We start from the raw sequence: 20445 nt of genomic DNA, 5'->3' as shown, positions 1-20445 counted from the left end.
ATTATTCAAAGCATCGGGGCATTGAAGGGAAGACCGCTGCTTCTTGAAGTTTGCAGGAAGTAACATCCACGAGTATAAGAAGGCAACATCAAGGCTCATCTCAGAAACAATGCCTAAAATGAAGGGGAAGAAAGGAGAGCAGAAGAGAGTTGCAAGTCCGATCTGGCACCACCTGGCCCGGCCCAGCCCAGCCCAGCCCCGCCCAGCCCAGCCCAGCCCAAGGAAGGTAGGATTCAAGGAGAAGAAACTAAGAGAAGAGCCGTGGATTACATCATTCCCTACAAGGCACACTCACCCTAGTCTTCAACCAAGGCACAGAAAGAGCCCTTTAATCCCTTCCTTTGCTTCCTGAAAGTTTCAGTAATTTCACTAAGCAAAATAACTGAAATAGTTTCAGAACAACTGCTATTGCTTACACTATGTGTCCCTTTCCTTCCTCCCCAAGGATATTAATTAACTGAATATGTAATATCTACTTAGAAATGTATAATATTATATATTCCATTAAAAATAACATACAAAATATAAATGACTCTTAGTTAATTATATTAACGAACATCTATAAGAAGCACTGAGATGATCTAGGGGAACGTGGAACTATCATGTCTGCCTTGCAGTATTGAACCTCCCCAGAGTTCAGACATTTAGATGCTGCTCCTGCCACTCTCTCCGTCCAATCTCACCTTCCTGTTGGAAATTTGACCTCCCTATTGGCTACCGGATACCTTTAAACTGCCTGTTTTGTGACATCATTTGCCCACCAACCTACTGCCACCTGGTAGAATCTTGGGGTTTCCATGGAGTTGTGTGTCAATAAACTCGAATCATCGCCAGTGGCCAGTGGCCAGTGATCAGTAACCTCTGTACTGGACACATGCGCCCTTTGGCTTCAGCCACCCAGACATCCTCCAGTATCGTCTCCTCATCCTGTGTGTCCTCAGTTGACGTTTCCTCGTCTCTCTCCATGTCAGGTAAGGACAGGAACTTCCTAGTGTTTCATTGGATTTCTTCCCCCTAAAGTTAGTAGTACAGTTAAAGACACTTTAGAATAATGGGGTAAAGTATTGAACCAGAAATCTGGAAACCTCATTTCAGTTTTGGCTCTGGCATGTACTAGCTGTGTAACTTCGGACAAACCATTTACTCTCTCACAAAATCTGTTTCCTCATATGTTATATTAGGATAATAGATTGGTTATTCTTTCTGGACCCTTTCCTTTCTAATGTTAGATCTTAAAGAGCTTGTGCACAGAAAATGAAATTAGACACTTCTTGAGACTGTTTGCTTCAAGAGAAACAGAGAAAAAACCTCGGTGGTGTAGAAAACTAACAACATCTACCAAGAGGTTTCATCTGTAATTGTCTCCCTGTAGTAATACATTAACTCCAGTATTTCAAATTCAGTGCTGTTCAAAAAGTAACATTCACTTGTTGTGGCGTTTTCTGTGTAAACTAGGTGAAGACATATAGGGAGAGGGGATGGAGAGTAGCGGGCCAGAAGGAGACAGATGTTCTTGGGGCAAGGAAGTTTGGCAACTGTTTTCATCCAGCACAGGCCAACAGGAACTGACAGGGGCAAGTGAATGTAAAAATGAGGAAGGAGAAACTAGATGAAAGAGGTGGAGAGCACGCAGGAGTTCTCAGGAAAAAAGAAGGCAGTTTGTGATGGAATGCTGAAGGGGACTCGAGATTTTATATGAAAGGGGCACGAGCATAGAGGGAAATCTCCTCAGAGCAGGGCAAAATGAAGTCAGCAAGTGCTTAGATGACCGGACTAAGAAGGAAACTAAGGCTACAGCAGGGTGTCACTAGGAAAAGCAGCTCACCAGGAAAGTCATATGTAGTTGCCTGGTTTTTTTCTGTTTCTTCTTTGAACTCAGATGACACTTGACATTTTTATAAATGAACAGTGAAGAAATGGTTTAGAAATGATGTTTCGCATAAACAAAAAATTAAGAAAAGTGGTTATCTAGGGGGCTGGAGGGAACAGAATTTTAAGTGTTTTTTTTTCCTGATTTTTAAACCGTATGGATTATTCTAATATTGAAAATAAAATTGTGTGTTTCAAAAATGATGTATCCTAACTTGCATCAGAAGGACAAATTCCTTTGCGTGCTAAGTAGGTTTCAAGTAAAGGCTGCTTTTCATCTTTACAATTATTTTCTTCCTGAATCAGAGTGCGTACTGATGAACAGTCATTAACCATTTTTAGACTTAAGAATATAAAGAACGACCTACCTAAGAATAAAAAGAAAAAGTCAAGCACCACATCTGTAATTCCGCATTTATCCAAACAAATTCGTGGAGTCCTTTGGGTTGTCTTTAAAACTGGATTCTTTTTAGGTGATCTTTTTAGGCTTTGGGGTGACATTTTCTTAGATGTTGACGATGATTATAATCTATGTTTGCAGGATAAATATAAAAATCTTCATGATACTTTTCTTTCTCCTTATGTGGCTCTATCAATTGAACTATCTCTTTCAACTAGGATTAATATCTGCTACTTGCTGGGTAATATTCAGAGAAATAGGAATGATCACAATAAAGGAATTCCTTTATGGTTATTGTTTTGCCCTCTGCTTTTACCAGTTTTTATTAAAATATTTGCCGGCAGATATTATGGCTATCTATACATTCGCATTTACTGCATTTTGCTGCTTATTACACCTTTATATTAATATGGCTTCTCTGTCTATGTGTATTGGTTCATTCAAAGTCACCTTCTATCGTGGTCTGTTCTTGGTTAGCAGTATTGTCTGAAGTAGAGGAGCCAATATTCACTTTCATAATATTACATCTATGGTAACAGAACTTCATTTATGATTAAAATTACTAAGCTTTGATTCCTGCTGTAGTCATTATAGCTCAACTTTCATTAATACCTATGTGTTCCTTTTCGTAGTGGGATGTTATGCGTTTTTCATGATTTTTGTCGTATTGTCTTTCCACAACTTCATGATCTTCCTTTCTACAAGTCATATGTATTACCTTCATACATGTATGAATGATACCAGGTATTATTATGATGATCACTTTTTAGATGAGTAACCTAAAGCTCACAGAGTTTCAATAACGTTTTTTTTTTTTTTTTTCCCAAAAGCATTTCTTGAGAAACACTCAGGTAGTCATTTTGACTTTGGATCAGAAGCTAGGTTTGAAGAGGGTAAAGAATGGTCCTTTACATTTACCAACTGGACGGGCTTACATGTGAACTCTAGGAAATGGCATGTGACCTACCCAAGCAAAATGAGACCGAAGATTACAATAGTAGTAGCTGTACAGTTTTCTAATGGACAAAATAAAATTGCCTGTATTTAACGTTGTATTTCTCCCTGTTTCTGTCTGGCCTTTGCTCAGAGCAAGAGTACTAGCAATGGAGTCAGGGTCTGTAACCTGGTAATGATACTAACAAAATGAGAGAACCTGACTAAGTCAATCTGACCTCTGTGAGCCTCAGTTTCCTCACTTGTAATATGAGAATGTTCAAACTGAAGTTTTCTAAGGGCCTCCTACTTCTGAAATGCTTCGATTCTAGGAGATAATTACGAGGCCATGCTAGTACCCGCTGAAGGGAAAGACAGGGCAGGGAGAAGTTTGCTTCTAACCTGGGAACAACATATGTAGCAGACCACTTGGGTCTTCTGCACATCTGTGCCCAGGTTGGAGCAGAGGCAGTTCCTCAGAAGAGTACCAAAGTGTTCCAGCACTTACGGACATCATCAGCTTTGATTTTTGGTATCTCAGTGAGCATTGGTATTAGAGACTTCCTGATTGCAACAAGCTTAACATAATGCTGTTCCTTAAAGAAAGTGAAAGTTTATCAATCTCATCGATCTTTCATCACCCTTTTGTTTCCTGCAGAAAATTTCCAAAATCCATCTGTACTTGGAGCTGCAAATTCTCTTCAGCTCTCTCTTCCTGTGGTGAACAATGCAGTTTCCATAAAAGGAAGTGTCTGCAACTTTTCCAGCACTCGTGCACCAGCTGTCAATTCGGCATGGCTACTGCCATCAGCCTCTGGCACCTCTTTCCAGCCACTCATAGGTAGTGCCTACCCTTACCCACATTCTAGCACAGCTATGTTGTCTGGGGTGACTGGCCAGAGCCAGATCTCCACTTCAGCTGCCTCCTATCCAGGTATTCTTAAGTGGGATACCACAGGAAGCACTGAAAAGAAGTCATCTTCACTTGAAGACTACACTGTGATTGTCATTGACCAAGACACAGCTGCTTCTGCCACGTCTATGGCAGCCCAGTATGATAAAACTTCAGTTGCCAATACTGTGGTCCCTGTGTATCCATCACTGTCTGCCAGCCTTGCTCAGGGGACACCATCTCAGATTCCAAATCAGGGACATAGCCTGTCACTTCCCTACCAGGAAGGAAGCCAGATGTATTACTATAATCAAGGCACATTGGGGCCTCTACTGTGTGGAGAGCTTGGCCCCTGCCTGCAGTCCTATGGCTCTGTGTCGTACACGGGAAGCAGGGCCTCTGCCCCTCAACCAGAGATAGTGATGGTGCTGGAGGAGTTTCAGGCCACAAATGTCCTAACACCAGTCTCCACGTCTGGAACCTACAACTCGGTGTCCGCTCAATCCATGGCAGAAATACCTTTTCAAGGTGAGTCCAAACAGCAAGAAGGGAGAGGACTTAAGTCAGCATTGCAAAGGAGGGTCAAGTCTGCAGCTGAGAAGTGGTGAGTCCACAGATAGGTAGAGTTTAGGTCCTGAGAGTTTAACCACCACCATTGATCAGTGCTCTCCACTTTCAGACTCTATATAGGTGGGAAGGTGGGATACTACAATGCCATCTATGCTACACACAAGAGAACATCAAGAACACACCAAGGGATGCCTCACTCTTTGCTGCCGTGCTCCTCAGTCTCCCTACACCACCACACTGTAATTAAGGGCCTTCTCTGATCTACTGCTTTAGTCTCTTTGGAAGGCACTTCAGAATTCTTATGTGGTAGTGACAGTTTAATTTCCCTTAATGTACACCAGGATTTCAGACCTTGTGTTCAGAGATCCTGCCCATAGCAAGCCGGCTCAGAATGCGTCCTTGCTTGTGTATTTCATGAGCAAGGGCTCCACTCTCTGTCCCGGTCCTTGACATGAAGTGTTCTTATTCCCTCAGAAGAGTGGAGAGAATTGAAAGGACTGTATATGAGAATACTAGGCTGTATAAAACATTTCATAGTTCAAAAATCACGTTCACTTTTTAGTCACTTTCCACAACCCTATGAAATACCAAGAAAACCAACAAACCATGAGATCAAATGATCACATGCAAAGTAGACCGGTCCTTCCTATCTTTTAACACAAGGTCCTGTCCATGGTCCTTAAGAAGAGCTAGTGGAAATGCCTTGCCCACTGTTGGAAGGTGCCTGATTGCTGTGTATGTACGTAGGGGGAGTATCTCACTTACCCAGGGGCTGACGTTTTCCTTGATTCCTTTGTAGTGATGGAAACTTCCTTTGGGATGGAGACTTCCCTGGGATTGCAACCTTCAAGCAAGGAACAAGCAGAGCATAAGAATTCGGATGAGATGAAAACCAAGGTTTCGAAGCCTCTGGATGACGACCAGATCCCAATAGAAAACCAAGATCTTCCACTACTCCCTTTAGAAATCCCTGACATTCACCAGATTCTGGCGTGCATTGATCCTCCTGGACAAAAGGAACCTCCTGGTCTGACAATGCCAGTCTCGGAAAGAACAGCCTTAGTCTTGAGGACCAAGGGACACTTGAAAATGGGATTGAGCCCAGCAGTGGTTTTCAGAACACTCCTAAACTGGTGGAAGATATTCACCTTCCCCAGCTCTCGAATTCCTTGAAATACCTTGACCAATCCAAAGATCTCACAGCCATCAAAGCCAAAGACACCAGAGCCATCAAGATGAATCAGGTGCAGGACAAGACGAGTACCATAACGGGTCCCTTCAATCAGGTCAGGAAGAACAGGCGTAAAGCCTCTGAGCATATGAGTGGTGCTCCCAGAGCCAAAAGCCAGCCAAAGAACCCAGAGTGCCTGTTAGGGGAAGAAGTGGTTGTTTGCAGTGCTGCAGCCAGTGACAGGGCTCCTGTGAATGCGGTCAAGCATCCTAAGAGCGAACCTGAGAATGGTGCCTCTAGCAGGATGAGCAAAACTAAGAGCCACGGGCAGGAAAAAAACAAAAGATCAAGAGAAAATCAGTCCAGGAAAGCTGAAGAGAGTAAGCAGCCAGGGAACAAAGTCCAGGCAGAAGGGAAGCCTACTATTCCCAGGATGAAGCGGAAGAAAAATCAACCTGACCTTAGCCAAGAGGTCTTCAAAAAGCCTCGAAGCAGCCTAGGCATGCACATGCTGGAGTCTGTGCAGGTTTTTCATGCACTGGGGAGGAAGAATGACAAGAAAGCTGGGCTCTCTTCCTCTCGGGCCCTAGGAAACTCTAGCAACACCAGAGAACCCCAGCCAGCCCGAGCTATCAAACGACAGCCGGATACCCCATGGAAGGGTAAAAGTCCTGAGAAAACTCAAGTCAAAGCCCAGAAACGAGATGGCAGTGCTGAAGAGGAGTCTCCATCTCCATCCCAGTTTGAGCTGCCACCTCCTGGGAAGGTCAGGCTGATACCTTTGCCTTTTCTGACCCTGGACAGGCCTCGACCTCGACCTGCTCCTCGGAGGCCACAGTCTCTGGCCTCACATAGGCCTGGTATGGCTTACTCTGCCCAGCCTGGTGCTACTAACTCAGCCAATCCATCCCAACCAGCTCCTGCCAATGCATCCTTGACAGGTCCTGCCAGGCCAGCTCAGCCAATTCCAATCAACACAACCCAACCAGGTTTGACCAACCCTAGGTCGCCCAGTGTCCCTCAGAGGGCTGCTTCTGGGCCCGCACCGGACAAAACATCATCCTGCACTTCTCTGCGGCAGGGGCCCGTTTCCACTGCTGTGACCAAACTCCAGCCACCACCCAAGCCTCAAACCCAATATCCACTCCAAGACTTGCGCTACCAACGAATTCCATGGAGGAATCCAAATGTTCCTGAGCCAGAAATGTCAACGCCCATTACAAAAGAGCAGAGGCCAGAGCGCGAGGCCATGAAGAAGCTGGCTCAGCAAGAGCGTGAGAATGCTGCCAAATGTACATCTTTGGGGAAAGTGCAGTATTTCATCGAGAAGGAAAAAGAGATGGAAATGGCTAGATACTATGGCTATGCAAAATAAGAGCTTCTAAGATTGTTGGTGCCACTTTGGGTACCAGCTGGTTTTCTGCATATATATGTAGATAGACACAAGATAGATATAGATAGATAGACAGGAATATAGATAGATATAATATGCACATAGATAGATAGATACAAATTTCCCTCTTCTGATATATTTTTAAACCTTAATGAAACTGAATAAACACATGTCCTAGAATTAATAGCTGAGTAATAAAAAAGCCTGTTGAGTTTTCCGATGCTCTTTACTGTGGTTTTTCCTTGGCGGTCGTGGTGGGGATCAAAGGCTGCTTTAGAGAGAAGGAAAGGAAACTTGGGTGGAAGAACAGGAAATAAAGGGATAAGACCTGAGGAGAGAGGAAGCAGCCCGGTTCAGGACTAGGAAGGCCATAAGGGGAGAGGTTTTATGGGCTCATAGAAAGAATCAGAAATAGGGGAAATGGCAAAAGTGAGATGCAGAGTCTGAGGTTAGGTGAAAAGAGTAAAATTTGGATAAAGTTGAAGAAGGCTGAAGAGCAGTCTGGGCTGAACAGAAGAAATGTAAAAAATCTCTGACACAGGATGGCTTTATGTCTCATGACCTACCAGATAGCTTTTGAGAAAATACGATCAGGACATATCTCCAACGGGTTTGGGTTACCTTATGCATGTGTGAGTAGAGCTGGGAAAGGTGAATACTAAACACAGGGGAATCTACCAGGGGAGTGGCAAGAGCTCACAGATTTCCTGCAGGCAGGTGATAACCTGGGGCCTAGCAAAGTGAATCGCAGCAGCATGAGGCTCACCCAAAACAGGGCCTGGAATATAAATCTCTATGCACTCAACACCTATGAACCGGGCCGGAAAGATGTATTACTTCAGTTAAACTTGGCAACGTGCAAGGCCAATATTATTTACCGCCCTGCCACTTCAGTAGCAGGTTCAGCTGGGGCTGGGGTCGCATTGCACGCAAAGGAGCAAGGCCTCCATTGGAAGCCTACGAGCCCCCCAAGTCCTCAGTGTTTGCAAGCGCCCACAGGCGGTCAACCTGGCTTTCAGAGCACAGCATCTGGAGGTTTCGGGTGGACGAGATCAGCTTCTGGAGGGGCCTGAATATTAAGGTGAAAAGCCCAGCAAGTTCTCCACCGACCCGGGCGCGTGCTGCCTTCCCGGACCATCCCCATCAACCGAAACGCTGGAGAAAACTCGTCCCGGAGCGTCCATTTCTAGGTGAGAGCGGGGGTGCGCGTGCGCACTTGGCGGCCCTCCGAGGGCCCAGGACGCGGGCGCCCAAAGGTCCAGAGCGCTCGTCGGGCGTCCTGGTGGCGCGCGCGGGAGGGAGACCGGGTGGGAGACGGCGGGGGGAGCGCAGGAAAGGCAGGGAGGGGGGCAAGGGAGAAATGCGGCAGCCGATGGTCACCACGGGAGAGTTAGTACTTTACAGCAGTAAAACTGGTCTTTGAGGTATGATTCGCTCAACGTAAAATCGACCGTTTAAAAGCGCACAGTTCGGTGGCAATTCGTACATTCCCAAGGTTGTGCACCCGTCACCACTGCCTCATCCATACCATTTTCATCATCCTAAAAAGAGTCCTCTCTACCCCCTCCCTCCTACTCCTGCTCCAGGCAACCGGTAATTTCTACTGATTTGCCTTTTGGGGACAGTTCATGTACATGCTGTAAATGGAATCACATAGTGTAACCTTTGGTATCTGGCTCCTTTCACTCAGCATAATGTTTGCAAGTTCATCCGTGTTGTAGACTGTCACTATGTCATTCCTTTTCACGACTGCAGAATATTCTATTTTCTGGACATACCACCTCAGTTCATCTGTTCAAGAGCTGCTAGACACTGGGTTGTTTCTTTAGTCCTTTACACGTAGAGAGAGTTTATTCTGTGCCAGGCAGCACCTGGCTAAGGTACTCACCCCATTTCACAGATAAAGCGATAGTGTCAAGCATTTGTCCAAAATTAAGTGCTAGCAATTGGGGGAGCAATTTGAACCCAGGCATTCAGACTTGGGAGGTAATAGATTGACATGACAGAACATTAGAAAGATGCAAAAGGCTATTCAGTGGAAATTCACCATTTTCCCCATTTCTCAGCCAAGCACTTCGCCCCTCCCTCAGAGACATCTACTTTTGCCACTTTTTGGATCCTTCCAGAGAACTTATTTATATGTAGCCCAACATGATGTACGCATCCCAATTTATTGAGTAATCCGTCCGACTGACTTGAAATATCATTTTTGTGTTATTCTAAATGCTTCTGTTTATTTGCACTACCCTTTTCAGAACTGTCCTGGCTGTTTTTGCTTACCTTTTATATTTGCCATTTCTCTAGAATCATTTCTATCATCTTCTTTTTCATTTTAAAGTATTTCTTGTGTTTTCATTTACCCTTGTGTTGCGTTTAGTTTGGTGTTTAGTTCTTAGAATATTTAAAATTTTTAATTGTGTACTGAGTTCTCTCAGCTCTTTTCATTCTGATTTATGTCATTTAGGTCTGGGGATGTTACACTGAGACGAGCCCAGTTATCTTGATGGGTACGAAATGCAGGGAATGGGTCTCTGGAACAAGATAACACCCTGACTATGAAAACGGAGGCTTTAGTCAGGATAGAGCTTAACCAAGTTCCAGAGTATTAGACTGAAGCTCTTTAGGTTCTTCCTCCTACATTTGAGATTCATTTTAGAGGTTAAGATGATGCTGAGACTGGGAGCTAGAGTTAAGTGGCTAGAAACTGTGGAGAGAAAATCGTTACAGAGGCAAGGAACCAGGAGAGACGAAACTATGAGAAGCATTTGCCTAAATAGAATTGAATGTTGCAACTGAGCATTTTCATATGTAAACACGTTGTTGTTCTTACCACGCTCCTCCCTATCCATATCACCCACCCAAACATGTAGTAGCTATGGATGCCCTTGATTTCTGTGGGACCACAGAGAAAATCGACACTGCTTGGCTTGCAGACACTTCGTATACATTGTTAGCCTCACATTCCATGTTAGTATTATGGAAGTAAGCTATGTGAGAGGGGAAGCTAAGCTCAAAGTGAAAAACACTTGGAAAGTTAAACCATATGTCTACCCTGCCACACCTTTCACAATTTCTTCTCAGATAAGCATCACCCCCACAGACGCACACATACAATCACTGAAATTGCGTAAGAAGCAGTAGGAGCATGACGGGAAGAGATGGGATAAATAAGTCTATAAAAGCAATACTGATCGTCACAGGTCCCACCTATCAATGTATCTTCTTTTGGGCTCTTAGCATCTTGTATCGAATGCTACCTTCTCACTGCCACTAGAAAAGTCCCCAGAAAGATGGTTCTAGGCGTGCCTGAAAGCTTGCCACCAAGAAAAATGATTCTAGCCACGCATTTCCTCCCCCAAACCAGCTTAATCCACATATCAACCGTTAGCAACTCAGCCTTAACTCACTTTATCACGGTCACAAGAGAAGTTGGTGAGAAAAGCACTAAACAGGGGAACAAAAACAAAGGCAACCAGGCCAAGTGGGCTGACAGCAACATCTGTTCCTTATGCTCAGGCACATAAGTTACACCACACTTACTGTGGTATAGCTCACCACAATGCCTTTTTCACGGACCCGTCTTTAATTTTCTCCACAAAATCCATCAGGTCAAGTTAGTTTGCGATGATTCTATATAAGCTAATCAAGAGAAAAGAACATGCAATATGTCTTCCAGGGTTGGATTCTTGAAACATAGGACTAGGGGTGGAAAAAAAAACATGTAGAAAAACCAAAGCATTTAAAAGCAATCCCTATTCTACAAACATAATAATGAATGGCATACATAAGGTAATATGACATAAAACAAAAAAAGCAAATCCATTTATGACTATTCTCTTCAGTGCACAAATCCATGGCAGGTTCTGGATTCTCTAGCTACATAAAACATATACACGTCAAAAACGTATATCTACACACACACACCCACACACCCACCCACCCACCCACACCCACACACACACACACACACACACACACACACACACACACACACACACACCCCACACACATTGAATTGTCTGTTCTGCTAGTACAAAATGAGGCCAAAGAATGCCAACTTTTTTCTTACAGAAACCAAAAAGTACATGAGTCTCTTTTTTACCTGTGCCCTTGCCTTACCCGTTCCCTATTTTCCATCGATGTCTTCTTTCTCTAACTATTCTTCTCTTCATTTTGCCTGGCATTGCACTCAAGCATGGCATAGGAAAAATCCTAGATGCCCAAGATTCTCCAGTGGCTGTTTTCAAGGGAGAGGAAGCTACAGTAACTGCCACACTGGATTCTCTCGAGTGAGAAGAGAGAAAATATCCCAAATGATTCCCACGTATAAAAGAGCAGGATGGCAGAATGTCTATGAAGAGGTGCAAGGAGCCAGAGGTAGCAACTTATGGGCAAAAGAATTGTGACCACAGACCAGAAGAAGGAACGTCTGCAGTTACCTGTATCATCTACCACTCTGGTGTTGGCTTTGACTAGGCAGAGTCCATTATTCAAAGCATCGGGGCATTGAAGGGAAGACCGCTGCTTCTTGAAGTTTGCAGGAAGTAACATCCACGAGTATAAGAAGGCAACATCAAGGCTCATCTCAGAAACAATGCCTAAAATGAAGGGGAAGAAAGGAGAGCAGAAGAGAGTTGCAAGTCCGATCTGGCACCACCTGGCCCGGCCCAGCCCAGCCCAGCCCAGCCCAAGGAAGGTAGGATTCAAGGAGAAGAAACTAAGGGAAGAGCCGTGGATTACATCATTCCCTACAGGGCACACTCACCCTAGTCTTCAACCCAGGCACAGAAAGAGCCCTTTAATCCCTTCCTTTGCTCCCTGAAAGTTGCAGTAATTTCACTAAGCAAAATAACTGAAATAGTTTCAGAACAACTGCTATTGCTTACACTATGTGTCCCTTTCCTTCCTCCCCAAGGATATTAATTAACTGAATATGTAATATCTACTTAGAAATGTATAATATTATACATTCCATTAAAAATAACATACAAAATATAAATGACTCTTAGTTAATTATATTAATGAACATCTATAAGAAGCTCTGAGATGATCTAGGGGAACGTGGAACTATCATGTCTGCCTTGCAGTATTTAACCTCCCCAGAGTTCAGACATTTAGATGCTGCTCCAGCCACTCTCTCCGTCCAATGTCACCTTCCTGTTGGAAATTTGACCTCCCTATTGGCTACCGGATACCTTTAAACTGCCTGTTTTGTGACATCATTTGCCCACCCGCCTACTGCCACCTGGTAGAATCTTGGGGTTTCCATGGAGTTGTGTGTCAATAAACTCGAATCATCGACAGTGGCCAGTGGCCAGTGATCAGTAACCTCTGTACTGGACACATGCGCCCTTTGGCTTCTGCCACCCAGACATCCTCCAGTATCGTCTCCTCATCCTGTGTGTCCTCAGTTGACGTTTCCTCGTCTCTCTCCATGTCAGGTAAGGACAGGAACTTTCTAGTGTTTCATTGGATTTCTTCCCCCTAAAGTTAGTAGTACAGTCAAGACACTTTAGAATAATGGGGTAAAGTATTGAACCAGAAATCTGGAAACCTCATTTCAGTTTTGGCTCTGAGATGTACTAGCTGTGTAACTTCGGACAAACCATTTACTCTCTCACAAAATCTGTTTCCTCATATGTTATATTAGGATAATAGATTGGTTATTCTTTCTGGACCCTTTCCTTTCTAATGTTAGATCTTAAAGAGCTTGTGCACAGAAAATGAAATTAGACACTTCTTGAGACTGTTTGCTTCAAGAGAAACAGAGAAAAAGCCTCGGTGGTGTAGAAAACTAACAACATCTACCAAGAGGTTTCATCTGTAATTGTCTCCCTGTAGTAATACATTAACTCCAGTATTTCAAATTCATTGCTGTTCAAAAAGTAACATTCACTTATTGTGGCGTTTTCTGTGTAAACTAGGTGAAGACATATAGGGAGAGGGGATGGAGAGTAGTGGGCCAGAAGGAGACAGAAGTTCTTGGGGCAAGGAAGTTTGGCAACTGTTTTCATCCAGCACAGGCCAACAGGAACTGACAGGGGCAAGTGAATGTAAAAATGAGGAAGGAGAAACTAGATGAAAGAGGTGGAGAGCACGCAGGAGTTCTCAGGAAAAAAGAAGGCAGTTTGTGATGGAATGCTGAAGGGGACTCGAGATTTTATATGAAAGGGGCACGAGCATAGAGGGAAATCTCCTCAGAGCAGGGCACAATGAAGTCAGCAAGTGCTTAGATGACCGGACTAAGAAGGAAACTAAGGCTACAGCAGGGTGTCACTAGGAAAAGCAGCTCACCAGGAAAGTCATATGTAGTTGCCTGGTTTTTTTCTGTTTCTTCTTTGAACTCAGATGACACTTGACAGTTTTATAAATGAACAGTGAAGAAATGGTTTAGAAATGATGTTTCGCATAAACAAAAAATTAAGAAAAGTGGTTATCTAGGGGGCTGGAGGGAACAGAATTTTAAGTGTTTTTTGTCCCCTGATTTTTAAAACGTATGGATTATTCTAATATTGAAAATAAAATTGTGTGTTTCAAAAATGATGTATCCTAACTTGCATCAGAAGGACAAATTCCTTTGCATGCTAAGTAGGTTTCAAGTAAAGGCTGCTTTTCATCTTTACAATTATTTTCTTCCTGAATCAGAGTGCGTACTGATGAACAGTCATTAACCATTTTTAGACTTAAGAATATAAAGAACGACCTACCTAAGAATAAAAAGAAAACGTCAAGCACCACATCTGTAATTCCGCATTTATCCGAACAAATTCGTGGAGTCCTTTGGGTTGTTTTTAAAACTGGATTCTTTTTAGGTGATCTTTTTAGACTTTGGGGTGACATTTTCTTAGATGTTGACGATGATTATAATCTATGTTTGCAGGATAAATATAAAAATCTTCATGATACTTTTCTTTCTCCTTATGTGGCTCTATCAATTGAACTATCTCTTTCAACTAGGATTAATATCTGCTACTTGCTGGGTAATATTCAGAGAAATAGGAATGAGCACAATAAAGGAATTCCTTTATGGTTATTGTTTTGCCCTCTGCTTTTACCAGTTTTTATTAAAATATTTGCCGGCAGATATTATGGCTCACCAAATATATTCGCATTTACTGCATTTTCCTGCTTATTACACCTTTATATTAATATGGCTTCTCTGTCTATGTGTATTGGTTCATTCAAAGTCACCTTCTATCGTGGTCTGTTCTTGGTTAGCAGTATTGTCTGAAGTAGAGGAGCCAATATTCACTTTCATAATATTACATCTATGGTAACAGAACTTCATTTATGATTAAAATTACTAAGCTTTGATTCCTGCTGTAGTCATTATAGCTCAACTTTCATTAATACCTCTTTGTTCCTTTTCGTAGTGGGATGTTATGCGTTTTTCATGATTTTTGTCGTATTGTCTTTCCACAACTTCATGATCTTCCTTTCTACAAGTCATATGTATTACCTTCATACATGTATGAATGATACCAGGTATTATTATGATGATCACTTTTTAGATGAGTAACCTAAAGCTCACAGAGTTTCAATAACGTTTTTTTTTTTCCCCAAAAGCATTTCTTGAGAAACACTCAGGTAGTCATTTTGACTTTGGATCAGAAGCTAGGTTTGAAGAGGGTAAAGTATGGTCCTTTACATTTACCAACTGGACGGGCTTACATGTGAACTCTAGGAAATGGCATGTGACCTACCCAAGCAAAATGAGACCGAAGATTACAATAGTAGTAGCTGTACAGTTTTCTAATGGACAAAATAAAATTGCCTGTATTTAACGTTGTATTTCTCCCTGGTTCTGGCCTTTGCTCAGAGCAAGAGTACTAGCAATGGAGTCAGGGTCTGTAACCTGGTAATGATACTAACAAAATGAGAGAACCTGACTAAGTCAATCTGACCTCTCTGAGCCTCAGTTTCCTCACTTGTAATATGAGAATGTTCAAATTGAAGTTTGCTAAGGGCCTCCTACTTCTGAAATGCTTCGATTCTAGGAGATAATTACGAGACCATGCTAGTACCCGCTGAAGGGAAAGACAGGGCAGGGAGAAGTTTGCTTCTAACCTGGGAACAAAATATGTAGCAGACCACTTGGGTCTTCTGCACATCTGTGCCCAGGTTGGAGCAGAGGCAGTTCCCCAGAAGAGTACCAAAGTGTTCCAGCACTTACGGACATCATCAGCTTTGATTTTTGGTATCTCAGTGAGCATTGGTATTAGAGACTTCCTGATTGCAACAAGCTTAACATAATGCTGTTCCTTAAAGAAAGTGAAAGTTTATCAATCTCATCGATCTTTCATCACCCTTTTGTTTCCTGCAGAAAATTTCCAAAATCCATCTGTACTTGGAGCTGCAAATTCTCTTCAGCTCTCTCTTCCTGTGGTGAACAATGCAGTTTCCATAAAAGGAAGTGTCTGCAACTTTTCCAGCACCCGTGCACCAGCTGTCAATTCGGCATGGCTACTGCCATCAGCCTCTGGCACCTCTTTCCAGCCACTCATAGGTAGTGCCTACCCTTACCCACATTCTAGCACAGCTATGTTGTCTGGGGTGACTGGCCAGAGCCAGATCTCCACTTCAGCTGCCTCCTATCCAGGTATTCTTAAGTGGGATACCACAGGAAGCACTGAAAAGAAGTCATCTTCACTTGAAGACTACACTGTGATTGTTATTGACCAAGACACAGCTGCTTCTGCCACGTCTATGGCAGCCCAGTATGATAAAACTTCAGTTGCCAATACTGTGGTCCCTGTGTATCCATCACTGTCTGCCAGCCTTGCTCAGGGGACACCATCTCAGATTCCAAATCAGGGACATAGCCTGTCACTTCCCTACCAGGAAGGAAGCCAGATGTATTACTATAATGAAGGCACATTGGGGCCTCTACAGTGTGGAGAGCTTGGCCCCTGCCTGCAGTTCTATGGCTCTGTGTCGTACACGGGAAGCAGGGCCTCTGCCCCTCAACCAGAGATAGTGATGGTGCTGGAGGAGTTTCAGGCCACAAATGTCCTAACGCCAGTCTCCACGTCTGGAACCTACAACTCGGTGTCCGCTCAATCCATGGCAGAAATACCTTTTCAAGGTGAGTCCAAACAGCAAGAAGGGAGAGGACTTAAGTCAGCATTGCAAAGGAGGGTCACGTCTGCAGCTGAGAAGTGGTGAGTCCACAGATAGGTAGAGTTTAGGTCCTGAGAGTTTAACCACCACCATTGCTCAGTGCTCTCCACTTTCAGACTCTATATAGGTGGGAAGGTGGGATACTACAATGCCATCTATGCTACACACAAGAGAACATCAAGAACACACCAAGGGATGCCTCACTGTTTGCTGCCGTGCTCCTCAGTCTCCCTACACCACCACACTGTAATTAAGGGCCTTCCCTGATCTACTGCTTTAGTCTCTTTGGAAGGCACTTCAGAATTCTTATGTGGTAGTGACAGTTTAATTTCCCTTAATGTACACCAGGATTTCAGACCTTGTGTTCAGAGATCCTGCCCATAGCAAGCCGGCTCAGAATGCGTCCTTGCTTGTGTATTTCATGAGCAAGGGCTCCACTCTCTGTCCCGGTCCTTGACATGAAGTGTTCTTATTCCCTCAGAAGAGTGGAGAGAATTGAAAGGACTGTATATGAGAATACTAGGCTGTATAAAACATTTCATAGTTCAAAAATCACGTTCACTTTTTAGTCACTTTCCACAACCCTATGAAATACCAAGAAAACCAACAAACCATGAGATCAAATGATCACATGCAAAGTAGACCGGTCCTTCCTATCTTTTAACACAAGGTCCTGTCCATGGTCCTTAAGAAGAGCTAGTGGAAATGCCTTGCCCACTGTTGGAAGGTGCCTGATTGCTGTGTATGTACGTAGGGGGAGTATCTCACTTACCCAGGGGCTGACGTTTTCCTTGATTCCTTTGTAGTGATGGAAACTTCCTTTGGGATGGAGACTTCCCTGGGATTGCAACCTTCAAGCAAGGAACAAGCAGAGCATAAGAATTCGGATGAGATGAAAACCAAGGTTTCGAAGCCTCTGGATGACGACCAGATCCCAATAGAAAACCAAGATCTTCCACTACTCCCTTTAGAAATCCCTGACATTCACCAGATTCTGGCGTGCATTGATCCTCCTGGACAAAAGGAACCTCCTGGTCCTGACAATGCCAGTCTCGGAAAGAACAGCCTTAGTCTTGAGGACCAAGGGACACTTGAAAATGGGATTGAGCCCAGCAGTGGTTTTCAGAACACTCCTAAACTGGTGGAAGATATTCACCTTCCCCAGCTCTCGAATTCCTTGAAATACCTTGACCAATCCAAAGATCTCACAGCCATCAAAGCCAAAGACACCAGAGCCATCAAGATGAATCAGGTGCAGGACAAGACGAGTACCATAACGGGTCCCTTCAATCAGGTCAGGAAGAACAGGCGTAAAGCCTCTGAGCATATGAGTGGTGCTCCCAGAGCCAAAAGCCAGCCAAAGAACCCAGAGTGCCTGTTAGGGGAAGAAGTGGTTGTTTGCAGTGCTGCAGCCAGTGACAGGGCTCCTGTGAATGCGGTCAAGCATCCTAAGAGCGAACCTGAGAATGGTGCCTCTAGCAGGATGAGCAAAACTAAGAGCCACGGGCAGGAAAAAAACAAAAGATCAAGAGAAAATCAGTCCAGGAAAGCTGAAGAGAGTAAGCAGCCAGGGAACAAAGTCCAGGCAGAAGGGAAGCCAACTATTCCCAGGATGAAGCGGAAGAAAAATCAACCTGACCTTAGCCAAGAGGTCTTCAAAAAGCCTCGAAGCAGCCTAGGCATGCACATGCTGGAGTCTGTGCAGGTTTTTCATGCACTGGGGAGGAAGAATGACAAGAAAGCTGGGCTCTCTTCCTCTCGGGCCCTAGGAAACTCTAGCAACACCAGAGAACCCCAGCCAGCCCGAGCTATCAAACGACAGCCGGATACCCCATGGAAGGGTAAAAGTCCTGAGAAAACTCAAGTCAAAGCCCAGAAACGAGATGGCAGTGCTGAAGACGAGTCTCCATCTCCATCCCAGTTTGAGCTGCCACCTCCTGGGAAGGTCAGGCTGATACCTTTGCCTTTTCTGACCCTGGACAGGCCTCGACCTCGACCTGCTCCTCGGAGGCCACAGTCTCTGGCCTCACATAGGCCTGGTATGGCTTACTCTGCCCAGCCTGGTGCTACTAACTCAGCCAATCCATCCCAACCAGCTCCTGCCAATGCATCCTTGACAGGTCCTGCCAGGCCAGCTCAGCCAATTCCAATCAACACAACCCAACCAGGTTTGACCAACCCTAGGTCGCCCAGTGTCCCTCAGAGGGCTGCTTCTGGGCCCGCACCGGACAAAACATCATCCTGCACTTCTCTGCGGCAGGGGCCCGTTTCCACTGCTGTGACCAAACTCCAGCCACCACCCAAGCCTCAAACCCAATATCCACTCCAAGACTTGCGCTACCAACGAATTCCATGGAGGAATCCAAATGTTCCTGAGCCAGAAATGTCAACGCCCATTACAAAAGAGCAGAGGCCAGAGCGCGAGGCCATGAAGAAGCTGGCTCAGCAAGAGCGTGAGAATGCTGCCAAATGTACATCTTTGGGGAAAGTGCAGTATTTCATCGAGAAGGAAAAAGAGATGGAAATGGCTAGATACTATGGCTATGCAAAATAAGAGCTTCTAAGATTGTTGGTGCCACTTTGGGTACCAGCTGGTTTTCCGCATATATATGTAGATAGACACAAGATAGATATAGATAGATAGATAGGAATATAGATAGATATAATATGCACATAGATAGATAGATACAAATTTCCCTCTTCTGATATATTTTTAAACCTTAATGAACCTGAATAAACACATGTCCTAGAATTAATAGCTGAGTAATAAAAAAGCCTGTTGAGTTTTCCGATGCTCTTTACTGTGGTTTTTCCTTGGTGGTCGTGGTGGGGATCAAAGGCTGCTTTAGAGAGAAGGAAAGGAAACTTGGGTGGAAGAACAGGAAATAAAGGGATAAGACCTGAGGAGAGAGGAAGCAGCCCAGTTCAGGACTAGGAAGGCCATAAGGGGAGAGGTTTTATGGGCTCATACAAAGAATCAGAAATAGGGGAAATGGGAAATGGCAAAAGAGAGATGCAGAGTCTGAGGTTAGGTGAAAAGAGTAAAATTTGGATAAAGTTGAAGAAGGCTGAAGAGCAGTCTGGGCTGAACAGAAGAAATGTAAAAAATCTCTGACACAGGATGGCTTTATGTCTCATGACCTACCAGATAGCTTTTGAGAAAATACGATCAGGACATATCTCCAACGGGTTTGGGTTACCTTATGCATGTGTGAGTAGAGCTGGGAAAGGTGAATACTAAACACAGGGGAATCTACCAGGGGAGTGGCAAGAGCTCACAGATTTCCTGCAGGCAGGTGATAACCTGGGGCCTAGCAAAGTGAATCGCAGCAGCATGAGGCTCACCCAAAACAGGGCCTGGAATATAAATCTCTATGCACTCAACACCTATGAACCGGGCCGGAAAGATGTATTACTTCAGTTAAACTTGGCAACGTGCAAGGCCAATATTATTTACCGCCCTGCCACTTCAGTAGCAGGTTCAGCTGGGGCTGGGGTCGCATTGCACGCAAAGGAGCAAGGCCTCCATTGGAAGCCTACGAGCCCCCCAAGTCCTCAGTGTTTGCAAGCGCCCACAGGCGGTCAACCTGGCTTTCAGAGCACAGCATCTGGAGGTTTCGGGTGGACGAGATCAGCTTCTGGAGGGGCCTGAATATTAAGGTGAAAAGCCCAGCAAGTTCTCCACCGACCCGGGCGCGTGCTGCCTTCCCGGACCATCCCCATCAACCGAAACGCTGGAGAAAACTCGTCCCGGAGCGTCCATTTCTAGGTGAGAGCGGGGGTGCGCGTGCGCACTTGGCGGCCCTCCGAGGGCCCGGGACGCGGGCGCCCAAAGGTCCAGAGCGCTCGTCGGGCTTCCTGGTGGCGCGCGCGTGAGGGAGACCGGGTGGGAGACGGCGGGGGGAGCGCAGGAAAGGCAGGGAGGGGGGCAAGGGAGAAATGCGGCAGCCGATCGTCACCACGGGAGAGTTAGTACTTTACAGCAGTAAAACTGGTCTTTGAGGTATGATTCGCTCAACGTAAAATCGACCGTTTAAAAGCGCACAGTTCGGTGGCACTTCTTACATTCCCAAGGTTGTGCACCCGTCACCACTGCC

Source organism: Cynocephalus volans, chromosome 14 (assembly GCF_027409185.1).
Source record: "Cynocephalus volans isolate mCynVol1 chromosome 14, mCynVol1.pri, whole genome shotgun sequence".
Classification (NCBI taxonomy): Eukaryota; Metazoa; Chordata; class Mammalia; order Dermoptera; family Cynocephalidae; genus Cynocephalus; species Cynocephalus volans.
This window is presented reverse-complemented; position numbering follows the sequence as displayed.